The sequence below is a fragment of the Galeopterus variegatus genome, unplaced genomic scaffold (assembly GCF_000696425.1).
Source record: "Galeopterus variegatus unplaced genomic scaffold, G_variegatus-3.0.2 Scaffold14777, whole genome shotgun sequence".
Lineage (NCBI taxonomy): Eukaryota > Metazoa > Chordata > Mammalia > Dermoptera > Cynocephalidae > Galeopterus > Galeopterus variegatus.
In genome coordinates this window covers 703-15,150 of record NW_007740888.1, presented here as the reverse complement: position 1 = coordinate 15,150, position 14,448 = coordinate 703, and the positions used below count along the sequence as shown (strand labels likewise).

Sequence of the window (14,448 nt, the reverse complement as noted above, 5' to 3'; positions counted from 1 at the left end):
GTGATAGTGCTTTACATTAACTATACATCTTGGCTTTGGTAACACCTGTGGGTCATGTTTAGCATATCCCCATAACCCAAGCTTTACTGCCCGTATTCAGCAGAAACTCTCCAACTGTTGTTTGAAGGTACAAACCATGAAATACATCCATACCCAAGGCGTATTCAGCTACTGGGGATATATATATATATACACAAGGGGGTAATCGTCCTATGCCCAATGGCAATGACACAGCTTTGACCTCAACAGTATGTCCTCCATTGCCATCTACATGAACTGTGGTCCCTGGAAACTTATCTGGATTGCCATATATCAGCCTACATTCTGTGTCTGTATCCACCAATTGCAAGACACACTGCACATTTGTCCCCAACAAATATATTGCCAATTCAACATGAGGTCTCTGGTCCATGCCTGCCCCGAAAAGATGAGTACCTTGGCCTGTTCCCTATTCAAAATGGAACAACTCATCTACCTCCTCATTAGTGACCAAAAAAATCCTTTAAATACACTGAGTGTACCTTGCCACCTGTTTCTAGACATTTAGTGAAATGCTGCTCAGGGCACAGTTGTTGCCACAAGGCAAACAGGACCGCATTTGGCTCCCAGTCAATTTTCTTGCTATCAACCCCTGCTGCAAGCAAGTCAAGCAACATCTGCTTATGGCTAGTCTTGCTTGGTCCCCTTGGGATAAAATCCTAAGTACTTCTTGGGGTTTGGTCTTAGCCACCTTTTGGACCCCTTTTGCTTGTCTTCTATCCTCTATTTCACCCAAGCTGCCTATCATGGTCATTACCTCTTGTATAGGACAATCAATGTATGGGGCTAGAATGGCCATTAGTCACTCAAAGGACATTGACAGGGCATTTTTGCAGCACTATGTCTCTCATGCTGCCTATAAAATTTTCATCAAACTCAAGGACAGCCACATTTCCTCTCTCTTCCTAGGAGTTTTCCACTGTAGTGCCTGGTCTATGCTGCCTTGCAGTATAGTGAGCAGCAACCAGATCCCAACCAAAAGGAAAGTGGTCATAGGGCAGAACATATTCAANACCCCTCAAGTCTGTTGTCCAGACTGGGTCACAAACACTTCACACGCAGCTCTATGAGCTACGTAACAGGACAAAGGTCTTTTGAGCCTCAGTTGAAGGAATAATAAGCTTTATCCAGCAAACATACATCTAAGAACTAGGCAGTCCAAAGAGAAAACTGAGGAGCTGCTGGCAAAGCAAACATGCTCTATTTTTAGACCCAAGCACTGCTGAGCCACTGCCTCATACATTGTAAAAGAACACACTAAAAATCGCAACAGGCTAAAAGATTCGCAGGCAAGCATGCACACTAACTCCACCCCCACACAACTTGTGAATCATCATGTGAAAGTACACCTGTACTCCAATGTTTATTGCAGCACTATTTATAGTAGCCAATAGTGGGAATCAGCCCAAATGTTCATCATTAGATGAGTGGATATGGAAAATGTGGTGTATCTACACAATTGAATTCTACTCTGCTATAAAAAAGAATGAAATACTACCATTCTCAATAACATGGATAGACTTAGAAAAATTGTTTTAAGTTAAATGTCAGGCACAGAAAGAGAAATACTACATGTTCTCACTTATTTGTGGTAGCTAAAAATAAATAAATAAAGTCACAAATAAATGTAGGGTGGGGAAGAAGACATAACAATCACAATTCCTTGAAGTTTTTAAGACAAGTGAGCTGATATGATGTTGATTGTTGGGAGGAGGAGAGGGAAAGGGAGGGAGGAATTGGTAAAGGGACACAAAAATCAACTATATTGTATATTGATAAAATAAAATAATAAAAAATAAGAAATAAAACAGCCAGAAATGGGGATCTTGAATGTTATAACTGCAAAGAAATGATAAATAATTAGGTGATTGATAAAATAATAAAAAATAAGGGATAAAATAGCCAGAAATGGGGATCTTGAATGTTATAACTGCAAAGAAATGATAAATAATTAGGTTATTGATATACTAACTATTCTGACTGGATCATTATAAAATATGTGCATGTATTGAAGTAACAAACTGGATCCTATAAATATGTTTTCTCTCTCTCTCTCTCTCTCTCTCTCTCTCTCTCTCTATATATATATATATATATATATAGAATTCTATATATATATATAATGTAGCCATGACCACTACCTTCTATTTTTCTGTGGTTTATTTACAAATTCATGAGAATGAAAATCAAAATAATTGTGTTACTTGCTTTCTAAGCTCAAATGTTTCTTGCTATCCAAAATTCAGGGGGAAATTAGATTTGGATAGTAAGGAGTTAAGCATAATATTCTTTCTACTACACATTGGGGAAATCCTCATTCTCTCTGTGTCTCTCTCTCTGTCTCTCCTCTCAAGTCACATTAAAGAAAATACCAGTTTCTGCATAGAATGTTAAATGCTGAAAAGAATATCACTACCACCATAACAAGAAAAAGCCAGATAATCTAGAAAGTCATGAATTTTCTTAAACCCATCACAAAGTAGAGGTCATAGAACAACCTAACAATCTGAAATCCAAGGAGTGTTAGATGTCTCCCAAAGGAGACTGACTTGGGAGCAATAGCTGTCCTGGTGCTGAGCATGGGAGGGCAGCAGTGGCATTATTCAACCAGACAATAATTTGGCTGAAATGCTAATGAATTCCTAAAGGCCAAGCATAGACTGGCTGGGTCCTAGAAGCACACAGAACTCCTGGGGATGGGGGAAGAGTATTATGTCATACAACTAACAGATAAACATGCAAGTGAAAAGAGAGGATTCTTTTGGCCAGATGATGCTCTCAGGGGGAGTCCTAGAATTTGGCATTGGATATGGAGCTGGGAAAGCTCAGAAATGGTAATAGTTAGGAGACATGGATGGGACACAAATGGCATCTAATATAGGTATGAATCTGGCATTTCATCCCCCTGGGATATTGTTGTAAGCTTACTATTCCTGAATTTATTGGCATGGTATGAGCACATTGAGGTGGTGTGAGCACACTGGACAAGATAAACACATTGGGTGGGATGAGCACATTTGTATGGGATGAGCGCACTCGGGTCGGATGAGCACACTGGGTTGGATGAGCATCGTGGGTGAGATGAGCACATGATAGCCAATTTGAACAATATCAGAGATTGTTAACAAGAAAGAATAGGCTCAATTGGGTATGTGAGGTAGTCACCAAAGAGACTGATAGAGTCAATCAGCACATTGACTTTCAGTTATACCTGATTAAAAATCGTTTAAGGTGTTTAATCCATAGAATATCACATTTCATTCACATGTAAGATCCAGTATAATTCACTTGTCTGTACTGTGTGATGTAAGATTAGGGTTTTAACTATTTTTTTTTATACAAATACCTAGTTATAGCACCATTTACTGGAAAGACTTTCATCCTCATTAAATTACCTTGGTGACTATCAAAAATCTATTAACCATATATATATTAATCATATATATATATATATATGGGTTTATTTCTGGACTCAGTTCTGTTTCATTGATCTCTATGTCTATGTTTACACTAATAACACAATTCATTGGCTATTGTACCTTTAGACTAAGTCTTGAAATCAGGTAGTGTGAGACTTCCAACTTTATTCTCTTTCAAAACTCTTTTGGCTGTTGCAGTCTCTTTGCATTTTCGTGAAATATTACAAATGGTTGTCAGTTTATACCCAAAGAAAAACCTTGTGGGAATTTTTCGTTGGTTTCCACTGCATCTATCCATCAGTTTAAGGAGAACTGGCATCTTAACAATCATGTAGTTCATTAACATGGGATGAGGCAGAATTCTGAGAGGACCCCAAGACTCCTATTCCTGTAATATGCATACCGGAAACACCTAACCTTGAATGCAGATTTTTGGATTTAACTCTCATGAAGAGTGTACATCATATTAAAAAAAGGATGGGATGCTGGGCCGACCCCGTGGCGCACTTGGGAGAGTGCGGCGCTTCTGCTGCAGGTTCGGATCCTATATAAGGATGGCCGGTGTGCTCACTGGCTGAGCGCGGTGCGGCCAATCAAAAAAAAAAAAAAAAAAAAAAAAAAAAAAAAAAAAAAAAAGTATGGGACGCCACAGATGTAATTAAGGTCTCAATTTAATCCCTTTGGGTTAAACAAAACAAGTTTACCCTGGCTGACCTGACCTCATCAGGTGAGCTCTTAAAAGAGACCGCACTCTCCATCTGGGAAGAGATTCACAGTGTGGGAGAGATTCTGCTTCTGTTTTTACAAAGTTTTTTTTTTTTTTTTTTACATAGTTGAAGGTTTCATGTTGTGAGATATCCCATGTCCTAGTTATCTCAGAATTCTATAACAAAATACCATAGGCTGGGTTGTTCATCAACTAAAGAAATTGATTTCTCACAGATCTGGAGGCTGGAAGTCTGAAATCCTGTTGCTACCATGTGTGGTTTCTGGTGAGGACCCTCTTCTGTGTTGCAAACAACTGACTTCTTGTATCAACTTTTGGTTGAAAAAGAGCAAGCTATCTCTCAGGCCTCTGCTATTAGCAGCACTAACCCCAACATGGGAGTCTCAACCCCTATGACCTAGTTGCCTCCCAAAGGCCCCAACTCTAAACATCTACACCTTGGGGATTAGATTTCAACATATGACTTTGGGGGAGTGACACACTCAGTTCGTAACCACAAGTGTAGAACCTGACGATAGCTCCGAGGATCTGAGAATGAGCCTCGTAAAACAGCTAGCAAAATAATGGGGCCTCAGTCCTCCAAATACAAAGAACTAAATCCTGCAAAACCTGAATGTGGACAAGAATCATGAGCTGTGGTTGAGGACACAGCCTGGGTGACCACTTGATTTCAGCTGTGTGAGACCCCGAGCAGAGAACCTGGTCCCACCATGGCTAGATTTCTAATCTACAGAAAGGAATGATAATAATGATAAAAAAGAAAAATTGGATGTCATCTAAATTTTAAAAATCTACTTATCAAAAGACCCCATGAAAAAAATGGAAAGACATTGATTATTAACAAAATATATATATAAATATAAAATACATCTCTTTCATATGTATGTAACTGACATATATCTGACAAATAATTTAATTTCTCCAACAAATAATAAAAACTGTAAAAACAAAATAGGCAAGAGACTTGAAGATACTTCTCATAAAAGGATATTTACTGATTGCTAATAAGCACAATAAGGAAACAGCAGCATTGAACCCAGTCAGAGAAACCTCAGAGTCTACACTAACTTCCTTGTTCCACTGTCCTTGATCACACTTGTCCAGGAACAGGGTCGACACACTGCATAGAATGTTTCTCAGGGCCCTCTTCATGTCCCTGTTCCTCAGGTTGCAGACGAAGGGGTTAATCATGGGAGTGAGCATGGTGTATAGGACAGAGGTAAACACTGCTTTCCGAGGGGTATGTGTCCCTGTGGAAGTGAGGTAGACTCCATGTCAGGTTAAATAGGACAAGAAGATAACCGAGAGGTGAGACCCACAGGTGGAAAACACTTTACCCTTCCCTCCTGCTGCTGAGATCCTCAGGACAGAAGCCACTATTTGAGAATGAGAAGAGGATTCCAGCAAGAGGGAAAAAGCCCATAACAACTACCACAATATATAATACAATGGTTCTGATGAAGGTATCAGAGCAGGCGAGCTTGAGAACCTTAGGGAGTTCACAGATATAGTGTGGGATTTCAGTGACTGCACAGAAGTTTTACCTGCATCATGGTAAAACTCTCAAAGGGCCACCAGCACACGGGAGAGCCAGGTCATTAGAAGTAACTGGGAACAGAACCTGCCATTCATGATGACCATATAATGGGGGTGTGGGGGTGACAAATGGCCACAAACCTATCATAGGCCATCACCATCAGAGTACATTGTCCAAAACTCCAAAAACAGTGAAAAAATACATTTGGGTGATGCAGCCTGAGTAAATGACTTTTCTCTGTGTCTGGATGTTCAGCTGCATCTTTGGGACAGTGGTGGAGCTGAAGCAGATGTCCGAGAAGGACAGGTTGGAGAGGAAGAAATACATGGGTGTGTGGAGGTGGGAGTCAGAGCTGATGGCCAGGATGATGAGCAGGTTACCAAAGACAGTCACTAGGTACATAGACAGGAACAGCCCATAGAGAACAGACTGAATCTCTCCTTCTCAGAAAGTCTTAGGAGGAGAAATACTGGAAGTCCTGTGTGGTGTTCTGGTTACATGTATGTACAGGAAATGTCTGCAAGAGAGAGGCAGAAGCAAGAATAATCATTCACCAACAGGCATCTCAGAAATGTGGTCACCTTTAGCTCAAACCCAATGTATTGATGAGCTGATGCGTTTGCTTAGTGGTCTCTTCTCTTCTGTCAATTTGGGGTTTCCAAATTGTGCCATCTTCTCCTGGGTTGCCTCCACTAGATGGAAACATACACCCCAAACCTAATTTAGTTCCCAAAGCTGGTTTTATCTGTTCAACTCCCTTGACACCTGGTCAGCCAGCCATTGTTATCCCAGACATCTTCTGAATTACTTCTGTAATTTATATTTTAAAGGGAATGAAATTCTGCCATTTCCAGGAACATGGATGTGCTTGGAGAAAGTTATGTTAAGTGAAATAAGCCAGACACAGAAAGAGAAATGTTGCACGTACTCACTCATAAGTATGAGTTAGAAAGAAGAAAGAAAGAAAGAATGAAAGAAACAAAGAAAGAAAGAAAGAAAGAAAGAAAGAAAGAAAGAAAGAAAGAAAGAAAGAAAGAAAGAGGAAGAAAGACAACAGTAAAACGAACTTTCAGAAGGACAGAACAGACCAATAGTTACTAGAGGTGAGAGGGGGAGGGGTGAGGGCTTAGGGAGTAATTGGTAAGGGACGCAAGGAAAAATTAAGATTTGTAATGAACATGCTGTTAATATCAATTTGATCATCATACACTGTATGCAAATTCTGACAGTCAACTCTGTATCAGATAGTGTAATCAATTATGTTTCCATCAAAAACCGCTTTTATAATAATAATAATAATCATAATAATAATAACAATTTTAATAATAATTTCAAAGACATGGGCCCATGTTTAAACTCCATAAATGATGAGAATGCTATGGTATTTTCTACACACTTGAAAAATTTGTAATGAAAAAGAATGATGGACCAATAGTCAAAAAAAAAAAAAAAATTGCAGCATCAACAAAATTGACCTCCCATGAAAGGAAAAATGTCAAATTAATAATTTTGAAATCTCACCTATTTGCAATATATATATTTTTGCATAATAATGTATTTATTTTCATAATTCTTTTTCATAATTGTATATAGTATAATAATTATATAATTGATAATGTATGTATTTTGTAGCCTTTAAAATATATTTGCAAAAATTATTTGAAGCAACATGAAAATAAATATCTCAATGAATGTTCTGAAATTATAATAACCCTGATACCAAAAGACAGCAGCCTGCTAAAATAGAAGCAGCATTTAAATACCACTCCTTACTCTAATTAATGAGCTAAATGGAAAAAAAACTCAAAGTACCTATAAAATAGATTTATCAGTTTGTCAAGGATATTAAAGATAAGACCAGGTAGCATTCAACCAAAGAAAGCAATGAACATTTCATATTGGTAATTGGTTTATTATGGTCCAGCAAATGAGTAGAAAAAATCCTCTCTAACTAATTGGATCATCTTAATTGGTGCAAAAGATACTGCATGGAAATAGTTCTTTGAAAATGTAAATAGAAGAGTATGTAAGGGTAATAAAAAGAGGTTCATTGAATATCGGCCAATATCAGATTTGACACAAAATTATTTCACAAATCTCCATGATGCTTACACAGAAAGCAAATATACCTTCCCAGCTGGCCTCTACCCAACACTGTTCCAAAACTTCAAAGCAATGTCACTACAGAAGAAAAAGCAATCACAGCATCACATCTTGGGTAAGAGTATATGGATCACATTTGATAAAACTGACAAAATTTTGCATACATATTGTATATTTCATATTAAGATGGATAAAATTGTCTATCTAAAGTCAGTTGGAAAGCTATCACACTAACAAGTAAACATGGTAAGGCTAAGGAAAAAATAATCAAACACATCATTTTCTTGTCTATTTCCAGGAATCAACAAATGCATCATATAGGAAAAAATCCTGCTCAAAATGTTACAGGGGGCCGGCCTGGTGGCTCACTGCTACAGTGCGCTGCTTGAGAGCGCAGTGGCGCTCCCGCCGAGGGTTCGGATCCCACATACAGACCGGTTCCCGCTCACTGGCTGAGCGAGGTGTGGGTGCGACACTTAGGGTTGCGATCCGTTGCCAGACACGAAAAAAGACAAAAAAAGGAAAAAAAAAATGTTACAAAAATGTAACATACATGGACAAGGGTCTGACTCATTGAAGGTGATCAGGAGATGATATGAACAGGAAATCACATTTATTAACACTTACACTTGCAGAAACTGTGCCTGTCTTTTCTGCTGAATGGCCTCATTTTGTCTCCCTAGAAAGACATGGGATGAGAGCGCACATTCACGCACATTGCAGAGACAACTCAAGGAGGCCGTGGATGCCTGTTCATGTGTAAGTAAATGAGGAGCCAGGTCCCTGTGATGTGCAAGGGCCAGACGGTTTGCAGGAGACTCGGGCACTGGGTAAGATGCTCGGGAAAGCCCAACATCACCTGGGAGAGAAGTAGGAAAGAAACAGCTCCTGATGAGGAAGGAGGGGGCTGGAGAAATGATGTCAGAATGAACAGAGGACAAGAGAAATGAGGAGAGAGAAGAGGCTGCAGCTAAATCTGAGGCTTCCTTCTTGGTTATACACAAACTATTTTGAAATATTTTTTGAATCAATAGACATCAGGGAGATGGTGTCAGGCATGGATTCCTGGACCACGGTGATATTTGAGAAGCAAGAGTCTCCTTCTTTTCTTGGATTTGTGAACTGACAGTGATGGCAAGAGGTGTAATGTCTATTAAGTTATAGAACCTGAATTCTCACAGCTTCTCATTAAAATACATTTCCTAATCTCTTTGCAATATAACTGCTAGGAATCTGGGGACCATAAATGAACAGAAGCATTTCATTCAATTTTGTCCTCTTGGGCATATCTCTAATGTCAGAAGAATGTGTCCCCTCCCACTGGGACCATTAAAAACCTCTTTATTATGGAAAATCCAAACATATACAAAAGTACATAAAAGTCTAATGATTTGGATTCTACAGGATCAACGATTCTACAGGATTATTACCCGTCTTGCTTCATTTATACATTGGTCAGTTTCTCTCCTCCCCACAAATGGATAGTTTTAAAGCAAATCTCTGAAATCGTATCACTTTATCCATAAATATTTCAACAACTTCAGAATACGCATCTTTCAAAGGATTCCCCTTTTGAAAAGCATGAACACAGTACCACCAGCACAGCTACCAAATTAAAACAACCCTGTACTACCATGAATACCCCAAGTCTATGAGGCACCTTAAAAGACAATTCCCTGTCTGCAGTATCTCTTCCACTATGAATCATGGCTTCTGAGGAGCATTACATTTGCCCATAAGAGATTTTCTCCCTCCTCAGGTATATTATGGGATATTTGATCTTCCTCATTCGGGTCCTTAGTTCCTGACTGACAGATGTGGGGTGTCCTCTGAAAGCATCAACTGCAAAGTTGACCACCCCAGTGTCTTCACTGTAACCTCTCTCCTCAGCATCATTGTAGGAACCTGTAGACAACTAAAGTCATTGTGTTGAGAGGAATTAGAGATCAGCGGTCCACACAGAATCCTGGGGTATATGCAGACTCATGGATGACCCCAGCTCCAGGGTGTGGTCCCAAGTCTCAGGGAGCAATAATCTTCTCAATCTGATGAGACTGGCTGAGAAAGCAGAAGAAATTGTTATTGCCCAAGTGTCTAGAAAACCAGGTGAGTGTAAAAAGGTACCTCCATAAGTGATTTCATGGTGAAGAAAAAAAGGTAAAAAAAATGTTGTCAAAGTGACAATTGTTTGTGACCTACTGCTTTATATTAAGTAAAAAGTAGTGGGGTCAGCATGTACTAGACACTCAATGAAGTATCACATATTTCATCATGTCCAGAGTTTAATGTTCGAGTGACTCCACCACACATATCAGGGGCGTGGTGTGTTGGATGCACTGTTATTTGGATTCAGAAGTGCTCTGGGAAATATCTCTAGTGCTCAGCACCCTCACAAACCAGACATTGTTGAGGACATTTTTCATCACAGCCCTTAGTAATCCTTCTGTAGGAATAATGGGGATGTATGTATGTGTATATATATATTTGCCTTTTTATTAGGAATGACTGGTAGTTCTGTGGCACTGTTGAGACATTGTTTTATGTGTGATTATTATGATAAATTTCAATTTTTATAAATTATTGTCCCTATGGCTCAAACTATTATAGGACACATAGAGGCAAAATTGTCCCCCAATTTTAGGAGTAATGATAAGAACTGTAAACATAATTCCTGACTTCATTTTATTTTCTTCCTCATAATTTTCTTCGCTATTATTTTTCTCCAGTTTCAGTTTTTACTTATGCACATATTTCTACAAATTGTTAGAAGTATTTACGGGCTTAGGGTAATTAAAATATATATTTAACCCACACATTGCTGATGAATAATGTCCAGGGCAGAGTTCGAGAGTAACAGACATACATGTATGTGTGTTTGTATGACCTCCTGTATTTTATGATGTTAGTTTCATTTATGTTCTCATCTTTTATGTTTAAAGGGAATTTCAGGAAAAGTTCGAGAGGCTAACATGAAAGGAATGGTCATTTGAATTAAAATGAGGTTGAAAGAATGTAGAATTTTGGGCATGAAATTTTCAAAGTAGAATGGATGACTTTCATCTTCCTAAAAATTGACCTTTCCTTTACTAATACTTTGTAATCAGACCCACATTTAAGCTTACATAGTGGGAAATACTCTATACCAGTTAATAAGGAAAAATACTCATCTTTCCCAAATTAACTGAAGATCTCTTTGACTTAACATGGAATTTCAACAAAAACTCTCTCTTTTTAAAAATTGGTTCTGAATATTCATGGGATACAAAAGTGTTGTCACCCCTCGTGCCCAAGATGTGAAGGCCAGGTCCATCCTGGCAGCATGCCCATTACCACAAATTGTGATTGTACCCCATGTCCCCTACCAATTATCCCCCCAACTATATGTAACCTCCCTCCCCATCCCCCTTTCCCCACTCCACTTTGATCCCTAGGTGTACTCTCTCCCTCTGCAAGTTCAATGCACCACTGTGGTCTTTCTTTCCTTCTTTCTTTCTTAGCTCTCACTTATGAGTGAGTACATGTGGCATTTATCCCTCTGTGCTTTGCTTCTTTCACTCAATGTAAGTATCTGCAGGCTAATCCACGTTGTTGCAAATGGGAGAATTTCTTTCTTTTTTATGGCAGAGTAGTATTCCATGGTGTATACATACCACAATTTCCTTATCCAATCGCCTGTTGATGGACATTTAGGTTGGTTCCATATCTTCAAAAAGATGGTGAATAAATGCTGGCAAGGGTATGGAGAGAAGGGAATGCTCCTGCACTATTGGTGGGATTAAATTAGTACAAACATTATGGAAAATAGTACAGAGGTTTTTCAAACAATTACAGATATATCTTCCTTATGATCCAGCTATCCCACTTCTGGGTATATACACAGGGGAATGGAAATCTTTATGTCGAAGAGATACCTGCACTTCCATGTTCAATGCAGTTCTGCTTACAATAGACAAAACACTCTTAACCCACAGAAGCTAACTGCATAAAGTGAGACACTTAATTTCAGGTCTCTTGAATAAGATGTTATTGATAAATGTCTGTATTAGTTTCCTGCTGTTGCTTTGACAAATTTCTACAAACTAGCATAAAACAATTCATTCTCTTACATTTCTGTAGGTCAGCAGTCCAGAGCAGGTCTCACTGGGCTAGAATAAAAATGTCTCCAGACAAAGGTTCCTTCCAGTGGCTCTAGGGGAGAATCCATTTCCCTGCCTATTCCTGCTCTTCCATGTCATCTGGATTCCTGGACTCATGGACATTCTTCCATCCCCCAAGCCAGCATAGCATCTTCAAATCTCTTTGACTACAACTCCTCCTCTTCTCTCTCACACATTTAGGAGATCCTTATGATTACACTTGGCCCACCTGTGTCATCCAGGATGGTCTTACTGTAAGGTCAGCTGATTAACAACCTTAATTTTATCTTCCTCCTCAATTCCTCCCTTGTCATTTAACAACACTTATTCAAAGGTTCTGGGGATTAAGATATGAACACATTTGGGGGGTCATTATACTGCATATTGCAAAGTCATTTTAAGAAATATATTATTTGATGTCACCTGTGTCAGTGAAGTTCTCGAGAGAGACGGAATCAATAGAATATGTATATAAATATATGACAGAAGATTTATTACAGGGACTGTAATTCATGTGACTGGATGGCTGAGGAGTCCCATGACAGGCCATCTGCATACTCGGTGCTGGAAGCATGGCTCAGTCCAAGTCTGAAATCCAAAGGTGTGATTCTCCAGAAGCTTCAGAACCAGGGAAGCCAATGGTGTGATTCTCAGTCCAAGGCCAGGGGCCTGAGGGCAGCAGGTGTAAATCTTGGCACTTAAAGGCTGAAGATTCTTGAGTTTGGACATCCATGAACAGGAGAGAAGAGTATACCTCAGCTCCAGTGGATAGAGAGAGAGATTCACCTTTTCCTCTGGTTTTTATTCTCTCCAGGCCCTCAGTGGATTAAATGGTGCCTGCCCATATTGACAATGGATCTTTCACACCACGTCCACTCAGGCCCACATGCTAATCTCCTCCAAAAACACCCGTATAGACCCGACTGAAAAATTACCATTACCAGGTTTCTAAGTATTCCATAATCTAATTGACATCTAAAATTAATCATCACATCATCTGAGGGCTCTTATGTTAAGGAATCAAACACAGTATTTATCAGACTCTTCAGTGAGTGAGTACACATTTCTTTCTGATTTATATACAAAGAGGATCACATAGATTTTCATTAAATTCAATTTTCAGCTATCCATGGTAAAGTAAAATTTCAATTAAGCTAACTCACCTTACTGGGAATCTCAAATTACCAGACTTCTGTCCTAAACTTATTTTCCCTGAAACATCTCTTTTAGAATTAAGCTACAAAGCACATCAAGTTAAATGCATAGCTTTTAGGTGCAGAATTTGATAAATTTTGTCTAACGTAATTATTTGTGTAACCATTGGACCCCAGTCAAGATATAGAATATTTCTATCATTCCAGAAACTCCCATGGCTCCACTTTCCAATTCAATCTCTGTCCCCAACACTGAGAGTCAACTACTCTTTCTGATTTCTTCTTTTAAAAAAATTTGCATGGAAATATATTGATTGACACAATTATGGGGAACAAAGTCATATTTCAATACATGTATACAATGTGTGAGTATATAATCAGAGTAATTAGCATATTCATTATTTCTAAACTTAATTCTTTGTGATGAGAACATTTGATATTCTCTCTTTAGTCATTTGGCAACATGCAGTAAATTGTGGTTAATTACAAATGCCTGGCTTGACTGTCCACTGACAGAACTTGTTTTTCCCACATATCTGTATTATGGTGTCCATTAACCAGCCTCTCACTATCTCCTCTACCTCTTCCCTTTTCCACCCTCTAGTAACCATAGTTCTATTCTGTCCTACTAACAGTTCAGCTGTTTATGTATTTATTTATTAGGTCCCACATGTTAATGAGGACATGCAGTATTTCTCTTTGTGTGCCTGCATTATTTCACTTAATATAGTTTTCTCCAAGCTCATCCATGCTGCTCTGAATGGCATAATTTCATTTTTTTTATGGCTGAGTAGATTCAAGTTATTTGTCGATGGACACTTAGGTTTATTCCATCTATCAGCTATTATGAATAGAACTGTGATAAACCTAGGAGTGCAGGTATCCCTTCAACATGATGATTTTATTGCTTTGGGTATATATGCCATAGTGGGATTGTAGGTCGTATGGAAGTGCTATCTGTCATTGTTTGAGAAACCTCCATCCTGTTTTCCATAATGGCTGTACTAATTTATGGTTCCATTAAAAATGTAGAGGGGTTCCCCTTTCTCCACATCCTCATCAAGATCTGTTTTTTTCTTTCTTTTTCATTGTAGCCATTTTGTCTGGTGTGAGACGATATCTCATGTGGTTTTGATTTGCATTTCCCTGATGATTAGTGATGTTGAGCATTTGTTCATGTACCTCTTGCCCATTTGTATGTCTTTCTTTGACAAATGTCTATTCACCTCCTATTCCCATTTTTTAATTGGATTATTTATTTTTTAAGTTGTCTAAGTTCCTTGTATATTCTGGATATTAATCCTTTGCCAGGTGTATAGTTTTCAAATGTTTT

At 38.6% G+C, this 14,448-nt stretch overlaps 1 pseudogene; it reads right to left on the bottom strand.

The window, feature by feature from the left end:
• The window catches only part of LOC103582064, an 18,862-nt pseudogene extending 12,700 nt beyond the window's left edge, over positions 1-6,162 (bottom strand).
• Between the last annotated feature and the right edge of the window lie 8,286 nt (positions 6,163-14,448).